We start from the raw sequence: 23,031 nt of genomic DNA on the forward strand, positions 1-23,031 counted from the left end.
GTCCATATATCATTCATTTGGGAAAACACTCTCTCGACTGGTGCATTACTTCCAGGTAAGCACATGACAACAGACGCTGATCTAGCCAGGTTAGTGTGTGGGATGTCGTTCTCTTTGAAGTGGGTAACCACCGTGCTCCATCTCTGACTAAGCGGTGTCTCCCATGTTTTCCATTCTTCAAGCGATCCCCCCCTTTAGGAACTCTTGCAGGCCAGTAACCTCGTCAAACAATGCATCCTCGTTGATGGTCACATTGGGGCATTTTTTCTGCAGTGTGGCTGTTACCTTCTGGATCTCTTCACGCCGAGGTTGGCTTTTTAAAAGGAGACAATGTAACCCTTTTAGATTATCTGTGTGCTTTCCCCAATGCCTGCAAGTAGTTCACAGCCGTAGTGAAGAATGATTGGGATGTTTTGAGAAAGCTCTCGAGACATTGCACCATTTCCCTCTAGCTCTCTCAGAAGTCCTCTGACCAAAACTGGTTGTCATCACGTCTTGCAGTCAATTTTGCCTCAATGTTTCTCAGAATTGCAGCTGACTCCACAGCACAGCGGTCCTGGCCTTCAAGCATCTTGATCGTGTCACTGAATACGGTCAAGTTTCCATGGACAAAGTCCAGCCAAAGTTCAGTCAGTGGATCTTCGAACATTGTTTTGCAGGACAACAGGGCATTTGTCTTCAGAAAGAAAAAAGGATTTTCAATGGCACATACCTTTTCAGCACTCTTTCTAGAGCAGGGAGCATGGACAGCCAGCGAACATTGTTGTGTCCTAAAATGTTATGGTACTCCTGGCCAACAAACTCACAAAAGCTCTTCAGTCTTTCTACTCTGACGGTCAAAATATGAAAATATCTTTGTGAGCAGGTACTCAACATCAAGGGGACTCATATCCAAAGCTGTTCTGGCCGTGTTATGAATGATGTGGGCAGGACAACCTAAGCCAATCGCCTCCCGCTGCAGAGCATTTTTAAATTTGGTATGGACATTGACCTCCCCAGCCTATTCAGTCCTCCAAAGTTGGTATTTGTGTTGTCGGCAGAGAATGCCACGACTTTGTTTTGCAGGTTACATTTTTGGATGACCACCAGGACCTCAGCTGCAATCTCCTCTGCTGTTTCTGCTTTCAATTCAACAAAATCAAGCAGTTTTGTTTCCACAGATGTGTTGCCACTAGAGGTCGACCGATTAATCGGAATGGCCGATTAATTAGGGCCGATTTCAAGTTTTCATAACAATCGGAAACTCGGTATTTTTGGACACCGATTTGGCCGATTTTTTAATGTATTTAATTTTTTAATATATTATTTTACACCTTTATTTAATCTTTATTTAACTAGGCATTTAACTAGGCAAGTCAGATAACATTCTGGGTTAACTGCCTCATTTTTATCTTGTCAGCTCGGGGGATTCAATCTTGCAACCTTACAGTTACTAGTCCAACGCTCTAACCACCTCATTACATTGCACTCCACGAGGAGCCTGCCTGTTACGCAAATGCAGTAAGCCAAGGTAAGGTGCTAGCTAGCATTAAAACTTATTCTTATAAAAAACAATCAATCAATCATAATCACTAGTTAACTACACATGGTTGATGATATTACTAGTTTATCTAGTGTGTCCTGCGTTGCATATAATCGATGCGTTGGGTATCGTTGCTCCAATGTGCTAAAGAAATCCAGGTTAGCAGGCAATATTAACCAGGTGAAATTGTGTCACTTCTTTTGCGTTCATTGCACGCAGAGTCAGTGTATATGCAACAGTTTGGGCTGCCTAATTTGCAGAATTTTACGTAATTATGACATAACATTGAAGGTTGTGCAATGTAACAGGAATATTTAGACTTATGGATGCCACCCGTTAGATAAAATACGGAACGGTTCCGTATTTCACTGAAAAGAATAAAACGTTTTGTTTTCGAGATTAAGTTTCCGGATTAGACCATATAATGACCCTAAGGGCTCGTATTTCTGTGTGTTATTATGTTATAACTAAGTCTATGATTTGATAGAGCAGTCTGACCTGAGCGGGTGGTAGGCAGCAGCTATGCTCGTAAGCATTCATTCAAACAGCACTTTCGTGCGTTTGCCAGCAGCTCTTCGTTTGTGCTTCAAGCATGACGCCTCCCAGTTTATGACTTCAAGCCTATCAACTCCCGAGAGTAGGCTGGTGAAACGATGTGAAATGGCTAGCTAGTTAGCGGGGGTGCGCGCTAATAGCGTTTCAAACGTCACTCGCTCTGAGACTTGGAGTGGTTGTTCCCCTTGCTCTGCATTGGTAACGCTGCTCGAGGGTGGCTGTTGTCGATGTGTTCCTGGTTCGAGCACAGGTAGGAGTGAGGAGCGGGACGGAAGCTATACTGTTACACTGGCAATACTAAAGTGCCTATAAGAACATCCAATAGTCAAGGGTTAATGAAATACAAATGGTATAGAGAGAAATAGTCCTATAATTCCTATAATAACTACAACCTAAAACTTCTTACCCTGGGAATATTAAAGACTCATGTTAAAAGGAACCACCAGCTTTCATATGTTCTCATGTTCTGAGCAAGGAACTAAACGTTAGCTTTCTTACATGGCACCTATTGCACTTTACTTTCTCTCCAACACTTTGTTTTTGCATTATTTAAACCAAATTGAACATTTCATTATTTATTGAGGCTAAATTGATTTTATTGATGTATTATATTAAGTTAAAATAAGTGTTCATTCAGTATTGTTGTAATTGTCATTATTACAAATACATTTCTTTTTTAAATCGACCGATTAATCGGTATCGGCTTTTTCTGGTCCTCCAATAATCAGTATCGGTATCTGCGTTGAAAAATCATAATCGGTCGACCTCTAGTTGCCACCATATATCTTACAATATCTGACTACTATTGGCAGCAGCTTTACATGTGTAACAGTATAACTTTAGTACGTCCCTCGCCCCGACCTCGGGCTAGCGAACCAGGGACCCTCTGCACACATCAACAACAGTCACCCACGAAGCGTCGTTACCCATCGCTCCACAGAGCAAGGGGCAACACTACTAATAGGTTTCAGAGCAAGTGACGTAACTGATTGAAACGCTACTAGCGCGTACCCGGTAACTAGCTAGCCATTTCACATCCGTTACACATGTCCACGATTGGACGCATCAATGGCCAGGGACACAAATTCAACCTGGTCTAGGTCCTGTGTTACCAAAGTAGTTGCCCATGTTGCTAACACGTTACTCACTATGGCTTCACATTTTGTCCTAGCACATGTACATTCCGGCTCATAAAGCTTTCGTGTCAGTTGTGCTGTGCAGTCCATCGATCTGTAACTATGATTGTGTCGCATAGTGTGGTATGCAAAGATACCCTCCTGCCACAGCTAAATCATATTCTTCTTGGGAAGGCTCTACCTTCTTGAAGAATGTGGTGACAGAGGGCATACCAACACGGGCAATCAGAGAGGCTTTATGCTTTTTTGTCTTGTTGACATTCTACCACTGCCGTTCTTCCCCTGCTGCCAATTGAAAAAGAGGAATTACAAAGGGTGCAGTTAACCATTCTATCGTCTTGACCTGAGCGTATAAATGGAAATTCTCTCATCATATTGTCATTAAAATGGCATTACCGTTTCTTGGAAAGAGCCATTGTACCTCCTCTGTCTGCTCTTCTTCACTCTCCTTGTGTCACTCTTCTACTCTCAACTTTTTCTCTCCAATCGTCTTCCTGATCTTTCTTTCTTTCCTCTCCTTCACCTTTCCACCTCACTCTTCCACACTCCTCGCTCACTCGTTTTACTCCCTTCATTTTTCCTTCTTCTTCTCCAATCTTTAATAATAAATAGTACACAATTAGATCAAATACTTTGGTTAACAGATTCCCATGCTTGCCTCATTTTTGTATTTTATCTCAAAAACATTGTTTGGAATAATAAATTGTCAGGCTCTGTAATCATATCTTAACCTTTATCTTCTCTCTCTTTCACTCTTCTTCCTTTCCAGTCTTCCTCCTCTCCTTCCTCTCCACTCTAACAGAAAACATTATGCTAATGTTATCCATGAAAATTTCAAATTATATTTCACACTACTTATAATGCCAAACCATTAACATTGTAATCTACAAATATAATATTCTCATAATTGTGCATTCATTTAATATAATCATATTTTCAAAATAGCCCGTCCACTGCATGTTTACATGTGAACGTTTTTTAACCTAGTTACCATGACAGTAGCTGGCTAACCGACCTAGATAACTTCGTCGACATAGCTAATGTTAGCTAGCATAACCTATTTAAAACCTTATAAAGCAGAGCATCTATCTATATAATAAGTTGTGACATAAACATCATTAGCTAGTATCTCAAAAGAGTGCAACTTACCTGGCTCCACTCTAACAGAAAACATTATGCTAATGTTATCCATGAAAATTTCAAATTTATTTTCACACTACTTATAATGCCAAACCATTAACTCACCTAACCGAAGAGCAGAGAGAGGTTGTTAGGCAAATGCTTAGAGAAGAGTGTCACTCCTTCTCCAGATCAGACAATGACATTGGCTGCATTGAACGATTGAAAATGACTATTTCTCTAAAGGACTCTGAACCAGTCAAGCGCACATACATGTCAGTGCCCAGGCCACCGTATCAGGAGATGAAGGGTTACCTTTATGACCTCATAGCCAGGGCTGGGTTAGGAAGTCAAACTCTTCATATTCTTCACCTGTCGTGTGCGTTCGTAAGAAGGACGGGACCCTCCGGTTGTGTATAGATTACAGAGACCTGAACAGAAAGACACATCCCGACCGCCAGCCCATCCCTCGAGTCCAAGACATCATGGACAGTTTAGGTGGTAATTCCTGGTTCTCCCTCTTAGATCAGGGAAAAGCGTATCACCAGGGTTCATCTCTGAAGAAAGCAGACCACTGACAGCATTTGTGACCCCGTGGGGACTCTATGAGTGGATACGGATGCCCTTCGGCCTCATGAACGCTCCTGCAGCTTTTCAGCGGTGTATGGAGGAGTGTTTGGAAGGGCTCCGGGATGACATCTGCATTTCCTTATCTGGACGACACGCTTGTTTTCAGTAAAACTTTCGACAGCCATGTGAATGATGTGCGAAAAGTTTTGCAGCGTCTCAGAGAGTATGGCATTAAACTCAAACCAAGTAAGTGTGATCTCTTTAAACCCCAGGTCCGTTATTTGGGCAGAGTAGTGTCTGCAGAGGGCAGCCGAGTTGACCCAGCCGATTTTGAAGCAGTAAGAGCATTGAAAGAAATCAGACCAGAGACTGTGGGCCAGCTCAGACAAATGCTTGGCTTACTCACTTACTACAGACAGTACATCAAAGACTTTTCTAGGAGGGCCAGCTGCCTGTATGACCTCCTGAAAGCAGATTCAGAGAAATTACCTGGCCACCCACGGAAAACAAAACCAAAGAAAGTAAGTCATGTGGTGCCCTCAAACAAGCCAATCCTGTGGACTGACCAGCATCAACAGGCACTTGAACAGCTGATTGAGTGTTTGCTTCACCCACCAGTCTTGGGTTTCCCTGATTTCACTCAGCCATTTGTTGTACACACTGATGCGTCACACCAAGGCTTGGGAGCAGTTCTTTATCAAAAGCAAGATGGGAAGCTTAGGGTCATTGCTTATGGCTCTCGAACCTTAACAGCAGCTGAGAAGAACTATCACTACCACTCGGGCAAGCTAGAATTTCTAGCTCTAAAATGGGCAATCACTGAGAAGTTCCATGATTATTTGTACTATGCTCCGACCTTCACTGTATACAGCGATAACAACCCGCTCAGCTACATTCTGTCTACTGCAAAACTGAACGCAACCACTTCCAGGTGGATTTCAGAATTGGCTGATTTCCACTTCACAATAAAATACAGGCAGGCAAAGAGAACGGTGATGCAGATGCGTTGTCAAGGATGCCACTGGATGTAGAGTCACTGATGAGAGAATGTTCTGAGGAGCTTCCACCAGACACCATTGCCGCCACGATACAAGCAGTTGAGGGTACAGAAAGAGGCTGTTGTACCTTGGTCACTTCAGCTGCAGCTAATGTCAGTATCAGCTGAATGTGAGACAACCACTGCAACAAACAGCTCGATCCCAAAAGATGGGATAAGGAGAAGCACAAGAATCTGATCCGGTCATCCGTCCTGTGCTCAATTTCAAACTGTCTGGTTCCAAACCACCAGTTAAAGAGCAAAAGGAATTCAGATCCAAAGACAAAATGCCTATTCAGAGAATGGGACAAATTGACAATAGACAGTGATGGCATTCTGTACAGAATCACTACAGCCCGCAAGCAGTTAGTTCTACCAGAGAAGTACAAAGGTAAAGTGATGGAAGAGTTTGCACAATAACATGGGACACCAAGGTACTGACCGCACTGTATCACTAGTACGTGACCGCTTTTTCTGGCCATATATGCAATCTGACATCGAGTACTATGTGACTAAAACTTGTAGCTGTGTCAAGCAGAAAAAGCCAGCCCATGAAACAAGAGCTGCTCTGACAAACATTGTGACAACACAGCCATTTGAACTGGTATGTATAGACTTCCTTCATCTCGACAGATGCAAAGGGGGATATGAGTACATCCTCGTGATTGTTGATCATTTTACACGTTTCACTCAAGCCTACGCCACCACATCAAAGTCAGGTAAAACTCTCATCTTCAATGACTTTGCCCTGAAGTTTGGGTTCCCGTCCCGCATCCACCATGACCAAGGGGGAGAATTTGAAAATCAGTTGTTCCATCAGTTAAAGAAACTCAGTGGCATGGCGGGGTCCAGAACAACACCCTACCACCCGATGGGGAACGGTCAAGTGGAACGCATGGAACAGAACATTGTTGCAAATGTTAAAGACACTAACTGAGACACAAAAGTCAAATTGGAAGGAGTCTCTAAACAACTGGTTTATGCTATAACTGCACCCGTTGCGAAGTGACTGGTTATTCACCATTTTATCTTCTGTTTGGGAGATCACCCAGGCTTCCAGTTGATATGCTCTTTGGATTGTGCACAGAGGCAGGTTCCAGTAACCATCGAGACTACGTGGAGAACTGGAAACGAGGATGGAAGAAGCATACGCCATTGCAAATGAAAATGCTCAGAAAGCCGCTGAAAGAAGTAAGAAGTACTATGACACTAAAGTTAGGAGTTCAGTGCTACAGCCTGGCGAGCGAGTTCTGATTAAAAACCTGACACCAAGAGGAGGACCAGGCAAACTCCGTAACTATTGGGAAGATACAATTCACACAGTAGTGAGACAAATGGGTTCAGACCTGCCGATTTATGAATTGAGACCAGAAAAGGGTAGGGGACGTTCCAGGGTCCTGCACAGAAACCTGCTCGTGTCCTGTGACCACTTACCTTTTGAGACACAACCAGAAATGACCAAAGATGACAAAAGTCAGAAAAAAAGGAGACATCAGCCTGCATCACATCCTCTAGATTCTGATGAAGACAGTGGGGATGAATATGACCTTCATCATTGAGCCGCTACAGGTTCCCACATCTCCTACAGTACCTGAGGAGAGGAATGCTGAACCAGCGAGAGAGTGGGAACACAGGCCCCCACCAGTGAAACAGACAGTTGCGGTGCCAGTCCCTGATACGCTACCAGCACAGCCTCTTGTTGAAAAGCGGCTGGAGGAGACAACAAACAGTTCAAGACCTGCCTGCTGAGGAGATGAACTTGCCTGCTGAAAATTTGCCTGATGATCGTCCACCAAGTGCCTTTCCTTCATTAACTGATGCTGCTGAACCTGAGGAACCAGCCTACCAGCTGCCACAAAGAGAGAGACACCCTCCAAGACGTATCACCTATGATCAGCTTGGTATCCCTTCCTGCTACAGTATCCAGCCACAGTTGTTCCCTGTCTACTCTGCACCAGGACTGGTTCCATGGCTGCCATCACTACAGCAATGTTACTTTCAGCCACCTTACATGTATGGGCTTCAGCAACATGAGGCTACAGAGTTGACATGTTGACCATGGACTACTGACTGATTTCACAGACTGTCACAAGAGACAATTTGCAGACTATGCATTTAGATCATTAAAATTGATGGACTGTTGATCAATAGTATGAGAAAGGACTGTTTATGTTATACAGCTGGTCAACAGATATGGACTGTGAATAACTTGTTAGTTATATTTGAACTGTGACCCTTGACCTCTGCTCAAGTACTACCTTACAGAAGAGGATTTTCTAGGTCCAGTTGTTGGGACAACATTTATTTTGTCGGGGAGAGTGTGACAGGTTAAAGGAAATACTAATAGCCTGTTATACATTAAAAAGTATTAGTAAGTTCATAGTATGTTGAGGATCTTAAAACATCTAAGGTTAAGAAGGATCATGCATTCAGTATTAGTTGATAGATTGATAATTATATAAATGTTGTGTTAAAATCCGTCAAGCATACAAAGGGTACGAATTGTGAGAGGAATGTGTAAACGTTATGTTGATTACTTATTTTGTCGTGGTAAAAGTGTTAATCTGTGATCTACTAAATGCTCTTAATCTATGAGCCTGAGATTGATTGCTCTGGTCTCCACTCAAGTTCACGGAGAAATCGCGGTCTTTTTCTCATTGCACTAAAGTTTCAGTGAGTAAACAAACACCTATCACTCTCGTGATTCTTTCTCCCCTTTTTCAGGGGCGTAACAAATACAATTGCACTAAAATTGTTAATTTTTTGTATTTTATTGATCTTTTTGTATGTTTGAGTATTTTCTTGTTAATACCTGTGTTTGTTTTGTTAGACATGTTTGATGTAGCAATGTAAGTAGATTTTTGTATAATGAAAAAGAAAAAGTCCTCACAACAGTAACTAAAGGGCGCGGCTTGATAATGTCTCTATTATGACATCACAAAGCATGCAGTTAAAAAATAGAGTCTTGTGTATTTTGGTTCAGTCATCGATATGGATGTGTATGAAGAAGTAGGTTTACCGGAGTTTGGTGCTCCTTGGCCCACCATGATGATGCTCGACCAAGGAGTGATTGATCAATTTACCATTTTCTTTGCGCTTTTTCTTGGAGGACTAAAGGATGTAGGCCTGAGTACAAAACTAGACAAGGACATTTCCTGAACATAATGTGTGCTTGCTTGTATTGAAGTCGGCTAATAATGGTAGAAGTTTGAAGAGCTTGTGGCTGGTGTAGTCTATGGAGCTTAATGCAAATGTGAAATGGCTTTAGTTGAACGAGTAGTTAAATAGCAGTGGTGGAAAAAGTACCCAATTATCATACATAAAAGTTGAGATAGCTTCATAGAAAATCAAGTAAAAGTCACCCAGTAAAATCTTACTTAAATAAAAGTATTTGGTTTTAAATATACCTAAGTATCAAAAGTAAATGTAGCCTATAAATAATTTTAAATTCCATGTATTAACAAAACCAGAAGGCACAATTTTCTACTTTTACAAACAAAGTATGTGTGTTTTGTGAGTTCGCCATCAGAGGCAGTAGGGATGACCAGGGCTGTTCTCTTGATAAGTGCGTGAATTGGACAATTTTCCTGTCCTGCTAAGCATTCGAAATGTAACAAGTACTTTTGGGTGTCATGGAAAATGTATGAAGTAAAAAGTACATTATTTAGGGCCTCCCGATAGGCGTAGCGGTCTTAGGCGCGGCATCACTACAGCCTGGGGTTCGATACCAGGCTGTGTCATTACCGGCCGTGACCAGGAGTCCCATAGGGCGGTGCACAATTGGCCCAGCCAATAGGGCAGGGTTTTTTGGAGGCTTTACTTGGCACGTCTCGCTATAGTGGTGGGCCCGGGCGCCTGCAGGCTGACTTCGGTTGTCAGTTGAACAGTGTTTCCTCTTACACATTGGTGCAGCTAAAAAGTAAAAGTACTTTAAAGTACTACTTGAGTCGTTTTGGGGGGGGGGGATTTGTACTTTATTAAAGTACTTTACACCACTGGTAAATAGTACCCACAGAGATCCTTTATGGTAATCTACCTTTCTACCTCACTGACAGTCCATTCCATCTGATGTGAATTCCATAATAAATGGTAATGTGACATTTGTTTGTTTGTCCAGTTTCTCTTCTCTCTAGAAGAGGAATGGTTTGGAGCAACCCATCCTGGAGTGGGATTGGAGCTCAACTCTCCCTGCTGTCCTGATTTTTGGGGGTGTGATTTTACTATGGAGGGACCGTCCTTGCGGTGAACCTTTTGTATTATTACCATGTTACAACAATTTTCATACACTTCAACTTCCTATGGAAATGAAAGGAATTGAGGGAAAGGCTCATTTTGCAGTTTGATTGATCTTCTAATGATGTATGATGTAGTCCATGTTTTGAACGTTGTTCTCATTGCCTTGTCTCTGTTTCTTATAGATCAAAAGCAGGATACATCTATGTGAGTTTTCCTACCTTTCATTAAGTAGCTCAAATGAGGAGAAGCAAGCTTTTTTACTTACATTTTATACAGTAGATTTAGCTCCTTAGTCATGCCTGAACCAAGACTAATTTCATATTCCCCTCTGTATCTCCAGTAGCTGAGACACAGCTAAACGGGAAACTCGCCCAGCTATCGAAAAAGAAATGTGACATAATGATTCAATTGTCTGAAATGGAGATACTGGTACGTTTCAGAAGCTAAGTCAGACCTGGGACATTCTGGACTTGAATAACATATACTTTTCCATGATCATTGTAACTTCTGTTCTAAATCTGGTTGGTTTTAGTTGAAGGACTATGACGTGCCAGTGAAAAGGTTGCGGGCATGCCTGCAGTCCTCTCAGGAGAATATCAGGATCTGGAGGTAAGCAGTCAGAGAACTCTTATTCCTAAACCCCTTTAACTAGTTTCCCTGCCCTCTACAGTGTATGACCTATGTGTCATCATGTCTAATAGACTGACATTGACTAATGTTTAGTTACTGGAAATGTATGGAGTTCTATAGGTGCAAAGTCAAATAACGTCTGAAAATGTATTTGAACTAATAACTAACGGTCAAAGTATAGTCCATTTATCAATTTGTTTAATTGTGATGGTCAGACGTTTATCACACAGTTAACATTGAGGCCATCTCTTTTATCCCAAGGATATGAAGAAACAATGGGACATCAGAGCTGGAGAAATGGAGGCATTTCATCTACAACTCCAGGAGCGTTTTGAACGCATACAGAAACTGAAAGCTGTTGTAAGTCCATTACTGCTCAATAAAACTCACTTGTTTGGTATGATGATAAAGAGCTATCTTAATGGGGTTTATGTTATGGCTCCCAACAGTGGGGACTGATGGAACCACTTAAAGAGCATCACGGTGGGGATGCCAGGATCCCTAGTGCCACCAACACCCAATCTACCGGTGAGTAATCACACAGTTTGATCAGCGTATAAAAAGTTTGCAAACTGTTTATCGACCTACTAAGTTTACTTGTCAGGATTGTTCGAGGGTAGAAGCATGCAGGGTTATCTACAACTAAATGTGCATTGATATGTTGATCAAATAATTACTTTTGTTACAGATATCAAAAGTGAGGAAAACATTGAGATCGAGGTCACTGTGATGAAGGATGCAACCTTAGTAAGTTAATGTATAGTCTGTGTAAGCTAGGAGACATTTGGTTGTTACTGAAATAAGTAGATGAAAAGAATGGGTGTGATTACAGAAAGGACCCTCTTTTCAGTTTACCCCAAAACTGTAAATACTATAATATTCTACAATGGATCAGTTGTTTGCTGTCTCTAGCACTTAAAAATGCAGAATCTTCTACAGATCAAAACCACACTGGAGGAGGTGAACAGGGGTCTTCGGGGTAGGCTATGTTACAAACACACAACATATGTCCCACCAGCCAGAATCACTTTATTCTGTATTGATATTTTCTTTACTTTACATGTATGTCTGTTTACTTTGCAACAGACAAAAATTGTCAGCTTGAAGAGAAGAATGCCGCTCTACATCAAAAACTCCACAGCACTGAGAAGATGTATAGACAGACTCTAAACGAGCTGTAAGTGGATTTTGATATTAGTTTGATCATATTAGGATTTGTTCTCATTCATATGACATGTACATTGGTGTTTGTCTTTTCACAGGACCAAAGCCCTGATTCAAGGCAAACATGAGGAAAAGCAACATGTAAGTAAGCCTAAGACAGCCTGCCAAATACTGATCCATAACCGCTCAATAGTAAGCTAAACTACGAAGTACTTAAACCAAACCATACGCCCCAGTATCAACACTCGTATTGGGTCACGTGATAGGATGTCTTTGCACACATTTCTAATGCAATTTTTGTTTTCTCCTCAGATTGACACGCTACAAGATAAATTCCAGACCATATCTGTAAGGAGATCATTCACTTTAAAGTTAGCTACTGTAGTTGCACGAATGTGTTATTAGCTACGTTTTGCTAGTTACTCTGTGTCTTGCTGTACACTAAGATATACAGTGCTGCTTGAATGTATGTGAACCCTACAGGGCTGCTCATTATTTTGCTATAAAATAAACATATAAAATCCTAATCTAAACCCCAATTCGTAATAAAAACATTCCAAGTAAGTGACAGCAACCCAAAAAATATGATATATTTTCATTGTTTATTTAACAAAAGAGGTTTATTTAACAGAAACTCAGATTTGATGTGTGCAAAAATATATGAACTCCTTCAGTCAATAGCTTGTGGCACCTCCATTAGCAGCGATAACTTGGAGTAAACGTCTCCTATAGCCAGTAATCAGTTTCTGACATCTGTTTTGAGGGATTTTTGCCCACTCCTCCTTACAGAACTCAGCCAATTGAGTGAGGTTTGAGGGGTGTCTGGCATGAACTGCCTGCTTCAGGTCCTGCCACAGCATCTCGATTGGATTTAGCTCAGGACTTTGACTTGGCCAATCCAAAACACACATCTTCTTTCTCGTGAGCCATTCTTTGGTAGTTTTGCTTGAATGCTTTGGGTCGTTGTCTTGTTGGAAGCACCATTTTCGTCCCAGCTTTAGCTCGTTGACTGATGGCCTGACGTTCTGTTCAAGAATCTCCTGGTATACCTCAGAATCCATGGTTCCCTTAATGATGTGGAGTCATCCAGATCCAGAGGAGGAAAAGCAGCCCCAGATCTTGACATTCCCACCACCATGCTTGACTGTTGGGATAAAGTTGTTTTGGTGGTAGGCAGTGTTGGGTTTTCCCCAAACATAGCGGTGTTGATTGTGACCAAAAAGGACAAGTTTTTATTTTTTATTAATTGGTCCAGAGAATGGACTTCCAGAAACATTCAGGTTTGTACAGGTGGTCTCTGGCAAAGTTAAGACGGGCAGTTTGGTTATTTTTTGACAGCAGAGGCTTCTTCCTAGCAACCCCCCCATGAATGGCATTTGGATTCAGTGTTCTTCTTATTGTTGAAGCATGCACAGTTACTTGAGATGCAAAAAGGGAGGTCTGCAAATCTCTACATGTTATGTTTGGGTTTGCTTTTACCTGATTTATTATTGTTTTGTGGCTCTTGGGGATATTTTGGAAGGGCGTCCACTTCCAGGCCAAGTTGCTGTCATGTTAAATGCTCTCCATTTGTAAATGATTTGCCTCACAGTGGACTGAGCTCAAATCTTTTTAAGATGATTTTATAGCCTTCTCCCAGACTGATGTGCTCTCACTACCCTCGTCCTGATGTCCTCTGAAATCTCCTTTCCTCTTGGCATGGTGTGCTTTGTATTCACCTGGATGGGTAACACCAAACTGACCAGGTTTCTTATCTCTATTATCATAGTCCCGCCCAAACTCTGTCCTAACGATCTCTCCTTTTATTGGTTCATTTGGTACCCAATTATTTACCACCTTATTCTACATACTTACTGATTTAACCAATGCAACTTGGGGTTCACTTATTTTTGCATCTGCACTAATTCCTTTAAAAACAAAAAACTCTACTACACGCATGATTTCTTCTATACCAACATATAGTATTGTCAAATATAAACCTGTTCAGATCAAAAATACTGATTCTGATTAAATTAAGATTTGATGGTAAATACTAAAATAATCTGTAATTGAACAAGGGGATCACATACTTTCAAGTAGTACTGTAATCCATTTATTGTCTTTAGCTGAAAGCCTCTGCTGCCGAGCATGATCTGGCCATGGAGAAGAATGAGACAGCGCTACTCCGCCAGAGGTGAGTCCAACAGTCAATGAATTCTATTGAAATAGATTAGTGTCGGAGGCATGTCGAGTACTAAAACTCGACTCTGGACCGTGCATGCTGCCACGGTTTCGGGGGTTTGAGTCACTACTCGGCGTCTGTCCGTGTTCTTCCTCTCTGTCTTCATCCACATACCTGTCTCCCTAGCCTCTACTTCCTACTACAGCAGGAGATCGGTCTCCTTTAAAAAAATGAAAGAAAAACTGATTATTGATGAGTGTACATCTGAATTGATCCTTTAGAAAGGAATTTCATCCCATCCTTAACCATAAAACGTCATTTACATTCTATGACACTAAAAGCTACAACCACAACTCCTTTTTGTGGTCAGTTGAGTCCTTATGCCACGCTCACGTGCTCCTTTCTAGGAAATACGACTGTTTCATTCATGTGCTTTTTGGTTGGAATAATTATCCAACCAATATGATTTTAGCTAGCTTGATAAACTAACTGATGTTGCTCATAATTACGTTAGCTAGCATCCTTAACATTGACAATATGGCCAAACTAGCTACTTTATCAAATGGCAAATGTCGCCTAATTATCCATATTGACAAGGTTGTAGTTGTCAAAAACGGATTTGCTGTCATCTTTTGGTTGAAACGGTAAAAGGTCAGTGGTGAAACGTCACAACTCGGCAAAAACTTTTCTCAGTTTCCCACTTGTAATTCCGATTTGGAGGGTTGTTCAAGTGAAACTTCCTAGTTTGAACTCGGCATTTTCGATAACTATTATGGCACGTGAACGTGGCATTAGTCAAGATCTACCCTGTTAGGGGCATTTTGGGCACTAAGACCTGTGATTTCTTTCTAGGATTGTTCAACTAACCTCAAAGAAGCTGAAAATAGGAATACCTGGGTTCCTGATCAAGAACATTCCCAAGCGCCCGAAAACAACCAAGACCAACAAGCCCTTCTTGAAGACCTGCAAAGTTCTGAAAGCTTTCAAAGCACTATTCAAGAGATGAAGGCAATGCATACAATTGTACATTTGGTGCAATTATTCTCAGGACACGGGGTGAAGCAGAGTACAATATATAAATCCACATGCCTTATTCCATCAAGAAGTCTTCTTTAAAATCAACCAAGCTAAATTGAACACGTGTTTTATGTAATTTATATGGTAGGTCTCATTAGATATCATCCAACTCTTTAAAAATGTCTTAGTATGCAGATTTCTGCTCTGTTGCCATTATGTAAGATACAACTCCATGGGGCTTACCTGCCAAGACCTCCATGGAAGCCACATAACCCATCATTTACCAAAGCCAAATGGTAGTCTATTATCTAGGTCTCCAGGGCTATTTTGGCGACGGGAAACCCCCACGTGAAGGTTGATTTGTCCCCACTTTGCAACCCAGGCTCTCTTTAGGGACCTGAGCTGCCCAAGAAACCAAAACATCTGGACATTTTAACAGTCGTAGATGGTTCACTTGAATGCTTTGCGAAGAAGCACGAGAAGGACAAGAGTGGACGAATAGATGTCCATTCAGCGAGACGCGCGAGTTAGCCTACAAACAAAGGGAAATGTAGACCTATACTAATTTATGAAAATAAGAACAAATCCTCTTTCTCGTGAGTGTTGCGGGTGTAAACTTGTCTTGCATAAACTTATCTTGGAGGATTGCATACGGGTAAATTAATGTATTTAAATGTTTCACTCAAGTACGAGAAGAACAAGAACAACATTTCCCCAACACATTAGATTTGCGCAGGGTAAATACTCATGATAATGGCAATTTTTTTAAATTAAAACTAAATGTATAAGCCTACTTTGGGGAAACGAATGACTAAATATATATCCTATAGGGAAATAAGAAGGAGACCCAACAATATAAGTGAAATTCAACAATATGCTTTAGTAACGACAGAGACACACTGAGTCTGCTTCGTCACACAGTATAATAAGTGTTTGACTTAAATTGGGTTTAACATAAAAACGGAAGTTAATTGCCTATTAAAGAAGGCACGTTTAAATATAGATGCTCTGGTGTCTGGTCCCTTACAGATTGTTAGGCCTATACATTTGATTCCTATCTGATGTGTGTTCATACCACTCAAGATTTTATGTTGAGCACTTGTTGGCCTATGTTCCTGAGTTGGTTGTTGGAAATCATTTTGTATGCAGTTGAGAATAAACATACACTGCTCAAAAAAATAAAGGGAACACTTAAATAACACAATGTAACTCCAAGTCAATCACACTTCTGTGAAATCAAACTGTCCACAATAAATTTCACATGCTATTGTGCAAATGGAATAGACAACAGGTGGAAATTATAGGCAATTAGCAAGACACCCCCAATAAAGGAGTGGTTCTGCAGGTGGTGACCACAGACCACTTCTCAGTTCCTATGCTTCCTGGCTGATGTTTTGGTCACTTTTGAATGCTTTCACTCTAGTGGTAGCATGAGACGGAGTCTACAACCCACACAAGTGGCTCAGGTAGTGCAGCTCATCCAGGATGGCACATCAATGCGAGCTGTGGCAAGAAGGTTTGCTGTGTCTGTCAGCGTAGTGTCCAGAGCATGGAGGCGCTACCAGGAGACAGGCCAGTACATCAGGAGACGTGGAGGAGGCCGTAGGAGGGCAACAACCCAGCAGCAGGACCGCTACCTCCGCCTTTGTGCAAGGAGGAGCAGGAGGAGCACTGCCAGAGCCCTGCAAAATGACCTCCAGCAGGCCACAAATGTGCATGTGTCTGCTCAAATGGTCAGAAACAGACTCCATGAGGGTGGTATGAGGGCCCGACGTCCACAGGTGGGGGTTGTGCTTACAGCCCAACACCACGCAGGACGTTTGGCATTTGCCAGAGAACACCAAGATTGGCAAATTCGCCACTGGCGCCCTGTGCTCTTCACAGATGAAAGCAGGTTCACACTGAGCACATGTGACAGACGTGACAGAGTCTGGAGACGCCGTGGAGAACGTTCCGCTGCCTGCAACATCCTCCAGCATGACCGGTTTGGCGGTGGGTCAGTCATGGTGTGGGGTGGCATTTCTTTGGGGGGCCGCACAGCCCTCCATGTGCTCGCCAGAGGTAGCCTGACTGCCATTAGGTACCGAGATGAGATCCTCAGACCCCTTGTGAGACCATATGCTGGTGCGGTTGGCCCTGGGTTCCTCCTAATGCAAGACAATGCTAGACCTCATGTGGCTGGAGTGTGTCAGCAGTTCCTGCAAGAGGAAGGCATTGATGCTATGGACTGGCCCGCCCGTTCCCCAGACCTGAATCCAATTGAGCACATCTGGGACATCATGTCTCGCTCCATCTACCAACGCCACGTTGCACCACAGACTGTCCAGGAGTTGGCAGATGCTTTAGTCCAGGTCTGGGAGGAGATCCCTCAGGAGACCATCCGCCACCTCATCAGGAGCATGCCCAGGCGTTGTAGGGAGGTCATACAGGCACGTGGAGGCCACACACACTACTGAGCCTCATTTTGACTTGTTTTAAGGACATTACATCAAAGTTGGATCAGCCTGTAGACTGGTTTTCCACTTTAATTTTGAGTGTGACTCCAAATCCAGACCTCCATGGGTTGATAAATTTGATTTCCATTGATAATTTTTGTGTGATTTTGTTGTCAGCACATTCAACTATGTAAAGAAAAAAGTATTTAATAAGAATATTTCATTCATTCAGATCTAGGATGTGTTATTTTAATGTTCCCTTTATTTTTTTGAGCAGTGTATTTAGGCCTACCTGTTATTAATTTGCATGGGAGGGGTGTGTATAGGAGATGACAATTTCTCAAAAAATATTTTTTTATTTATTTTTATGAATTGAGTGTTTCCAAATTAAAACTTACTAGCCAAACTAAATTAAATTAGGGATGTGGGCTTAGGCTACTGTCTAAGATCAACTGTTGAAGAGCTAAAACAAAATATCTTAGATAGGCTACTTTCTATTCTGTAGGCCTATTCCCTGATGTTTTTGAAATTAGGCTAGTGTTATGATCCTCTTATGGTTTTGAATATGAGTAAATGACTAAATAATAAAGTGTTTTAGGCCCTAAGCTCTGCCTTTTATTGTTATTTTTGTAATCAGAACCTTCAACTGCTGGCTAAAGAATTATAATAATTAGGCCTATGATACAATAGTTGGTGCGTCAGCTTGTCAATCACGAGCCCATCATTCCTTGACAGTGGGTTTAATTTTATCATCTGTGTCAACACAGTTTGAGATCATTTTGACCCGTAGGCCTTCCATCCATTTCAATGCGGAATTGCGCTTTGCTGGAAGAAAAAAAACGTGTCGGACCTCGCAACAGTAACTAAGGGGCGCGGCTTGATAATGTCTCTATTATGACGTAACAAAGCATGCAGTTAAAAAATAGAGTCTTGTGTATTTTGTAGTTCTTTCTATTTTAATGCAGGAGTTCGTTTTCAATTCACTCAATATCGTTAGTCTGAATACTAGGGGTTTGAGAAATCCTACAAAAAGGAAAGCTTTATTTTTATACTGTAAACGCAGTAACTGTAACTGTCCCGCTTCTCGTGGGCTGAAGGAGGAGTGGACCAAGGTGCAGCGTTTAAAGTGTTCATGATTTAATCCAAAAAAAACAATCGATCAAAAACAACAAACAGGAGAACGAAAGCGAACAGTTCTGTCAGGCAAACAAAACAGCTAAACAGAAAATAACTACCCACAAAAACCATGTGGGAAAAAGCTACCTAAGTATGGTTCTCAATCAGAGACAATGATAGACAGCTGCCTCTGATTGAGAACCACACCCGGCCAAACACACAGAAATACAAATCATAGAAAAAGGAACATAGAATGCCCACCAAAATCACACCCTGACCAAACCAAAATAGAGACATAAAAAGCTCTCTACGGTCAGGGCCTGACAGTAATGCAGATTTTGTCCTTCTTCAGGAAACTAATTCGGGTGAAAGTGATTTGAAATTTTGGATAGCACAATGGGGAGATATGGCCTATTTCAGTCATGGACCAAATCATTCTGCTGGTGTTTTGACACCTATTCACAAGTTTAAAGGTGACATTCTAGAATCCACATCTTCACAAGACGGCAGATGGGTCATAGTAACTGTTAAACTTGACAATGCTATTTTCATCATCTGTAATGTATACGGACATAACTCACATGCTCCTAATAAGACCCTTTTTACCCAATTTACCTGGAAAGTACAGGAATTTAGCAACGAATACTCAGAGGCTTTTCTAATTATTTCAGGGGATTTTAATGAAACACCTGATGCATCTGCTGATCGTTTTCCTCCTAGAACGAGTCAAAACCCTCAAAATAGTAACATTATCATTACATTATGCAGGGATCTCTGTGTTGAGGATGCCTGGCGTTATTTCAATCCGGATGCTAAGGGTTATATACCTGGACCAACAAAACTATGTCACGTAAATCTAGAATAGATTTATTCCTAATTTCCCCTTTTTTGTTACAATTTGTTATAGATGTAGATCATCATTTGGCTCCCTTTTCTGATCATCACTTGATTTCCCTGAATTTACAAGCTACTAAAAACATCCAGGTTGCTACAAATGATGTAGATCATCATTTGGCTCCCTTTTCTGATCATCACTTGATTTCCCTGAATTTACAAGCTACTAAAAAATCCAGGTTGCTACAAGGGAGCAGAGCAGCAGCCTGGAATGGCATCAGCTCAGGAAAATGAGAATAACATCCTCTCGTTTCCGAGAGGTTTGCCATGTCCGGGGAGAGACCTCAGCTGACCACCTAGCTGAGCGGATGTTCAAGGGGTCTGGTATGCAGACCATGGAGATGAAGAGGGGGCTCGCCATGAAGCCAGTGGCTGTACAGGAGTACTTCACACTGAAGAATGTTAACTTCTTTCCGTGTGGCTTCGTAGTGCACCCAGATGCTCCGTGGTTAGGATCCTCTCCAGACGGCATCATATTTGATCCCAGTGTGAGACCACACTTTGGACTCTTAGAGGTCAAGTGCCCAAATGTTCCAAGTTATGTTGACTGCCCTTACCTGAAGATACAGAAGGGAGAGCTGAAGTTGAAGAGATCTCATGCTTACTACTGGCAGGTGCAAGGTCAAATCCTTCTCACAGGTTGTAGATGGTGTGACTTTGTCATCTGTACACAGGAGGACATCCTAGTTGAAAGGATATATAAAGATCTACAGGTTTCAAAAACTATAAAAGAGAAGGTTGACCACATTTATTTTTACCACTACGTGCAGAAGTGTCTTATCTCGCACCTGAATGGATCCCCTGCATGGGTGCCAAGTTTAGTGGTTTTATGAAAAATAAGTATTGATGTTCTTGTGAAGAAATCTACAGTAGAATAGATTTGTTTAAAAATATATATATTTCAGCAAATGTTCAACAGTTCAGTTAATCAATTACACATCTCTGACATTGTATTCAATCTTGCATTCTGGCTATTCTGTGTTTACTTGATTTCTTTCCCCCACCCCTGTTACTCATTGCCTAATTAAAGCCAATACAAGCTCCACACAAACGATTGATACATGTCGTAGATAAACAAATGATTATTTTGCTGCTAGAAAATAAGCACATGTACATTTACACTGGCTTGGCCCATGCTCTGGACCGGATCAGAGACGGCACAGTCCATTGGCAGCGCACCTTGTTCTTCATCCCCCTCAGTCGGAGCAGGAGGTTCAGTCTTCTTTCCCAAACACCAGGTCTCTTTTTAATGTGCCAGTTCCACGCGAAGACAGTAGGAACAAAACCTCTTTTTAGGTATTGTCGCCCCCCAATTTTTCCCTCAACAAAGTCACTTTCGACGAAATGTGTACTACACACATTTGTGTGTTTGGTGACAGCAAAGTTGTCACGACGTACTGCCACCAACCACCGTTTTCTGAGCTCTACATCGACCGGGAAACGATGGATTTGGAAGAAACTGAACACAGAGGCACTGAACAATGTTCATTAGCACCTCCTTCGCGGGGCTGTAATTTAAACGTAGTCATTGCGAACTATTTCAGTCAGAAATGCATCGATGATAGCTAGTAAGCTAATGATAAAAACAATAGCAGAACTCGCTCCGGAAGTCATCAACCCGATCGGAAGTAAATTAGAACGTTGGAGGCGGTATAATGCAGAGCCTATTGAAGAAATTAGAGAGGCTCTGAATTCAATGAAAAAAGGGAAATCACCTGGCCCTGATGGCCTACAGTTGAATTCTATAGACAGTTTTGGGAGTTACTAGAAGACCCGATTTTCAATATGTTTCAAGATGGGGAAAAAAATGGGGAAATGGTCTCCACTATGAAACAGGGCCTTATTTCATTGATTCCGAAGCCCGATAAAGACCCTTCTCTCATTGACAATTGGAGACCAATTACTTTATTAAATGTTGATGACAAATTGATTGCTCTGGTTTATGCCAAAAGATTAAAGAAAGGAATAGATACCATTATAAGTGAGACTCAAACAGGATTTATGAAGGGCCGTCACATAAGCTCTAACATTCGTTTAGTCTTGGACCATATAGATTATTCAGATGCAATTGACTCAGATGCGGTTGTCCTATTTTTGGACTTCTATAAAGCCTTTGACACAATTGAACATGAATTTCTCTTTAGGTCTCTTAAACTTTTTGGATTTGGTGAAAATGTTATTAAAGTAATTCGCATGTTTTACAAAGATATAAAGAGTTCTGTGTTACTAATCCCTAATACTTCCAAAAGATTCAGTATCAACAGAAGTGTACGACAGGGAGGCACAATTTCGCAATTTTTACTCATTTTGGTTGTGGAACTTCTATCTCTAGATATTCTGAATAATGCAAATTTGTATGGCTTAACCATTTTAAACAAAGAAATCAAAATCTCCCAACTGGCTGATGATACTACTCTTTTCTTAAGAGACAAAGACCAGGTCGCCCATGCCCTTAATACTATAACTGCATTTTCTATTGCATCAGGATTAATGCTGAATGTTTCTAAATGTGAAATCTTATGTTTATTTGACTCTGATGATAAATAAATAGAAAATATTCCTGTAAAGGACTGTGTTAAACATTTAGGAATACATCTCTCAAAAAAACACTTAGACAACATTTGAATTTCTCTCCTAAAATTAAGAGAACTAAAAATATATTTAATAATTGGCTACAAAGGGATCTTTCTATACTTGGGAGAGTACTTCTGTCCAAGGCAGAGGGACTGTCTCGTTTTGTGTACCCCTCATTGTCGTCATGTGTAAATCCAGCTACTTGTAAAGAGATTAATAAGACCTTTCTTGACTTCATCTGGAAAAATAAGTCTCACAAACTAAAAAAATCTGTCCTTTCTAACAAAAGAGCTGAAGGCGGTCTAGAAGTGTTGGATTTTGTTGACATAAATAACACTGGTTGAAAAAATGTTTGATCAATACTGATTCAATATGGTATTTCATTCCAAATAATGTGTTTAATAAATTGGGAGGTCTTCAATTTTTACTGAAATGTAATTATATTCCTTAAAGATTACCTGCTAAATTAGGTTTCACCAACAAACTTTAATGGCCTGGAAAATATGTTTCCTGCACAATTTTTCCCCACATAAAGCTCTTTTGTGGAATAATTCAGACATAACTGTAAGGAATAAGTAATTGTTCTACCCCAGCTGGCATGAGAGGAATGTTGACTTTGTTCTTGATATTTTCGACAACAAGGGTAATATTCTCACATATGAACAATTTATAACATTGAAAGAGTTTCCAATACCTTTCAGATTGTTTATTTCTGTGATCAAAGCCGTTCCAAGTGGTCTAACTAGACTTTTGAAAACTCATCTTAATTTAGGGAATGATCACAAAGTTTATCCAGAACTCAGATTGGAAGGCATGGGCTTACTTGAGAGATCTTGTTGTAATAAATATATAAGACAAATTCTTCA

The sequence above is a fragment of the Salvelinus namaycush genome, chromosome 23, assembly GCF_016432855.1.
Source record: "Salvelinus namaycush isolate Seneca chromosome 23, SaNama_1.0, whole genome shotgun sequence".
NCBI classification, from domain to species: domain Eukaryota; kingdom Metazoa; phylum Chordata; class Actinopteri; order Salmoniformes; family Salmonidae; genus Salvelinus; species Salvelinus namaycush.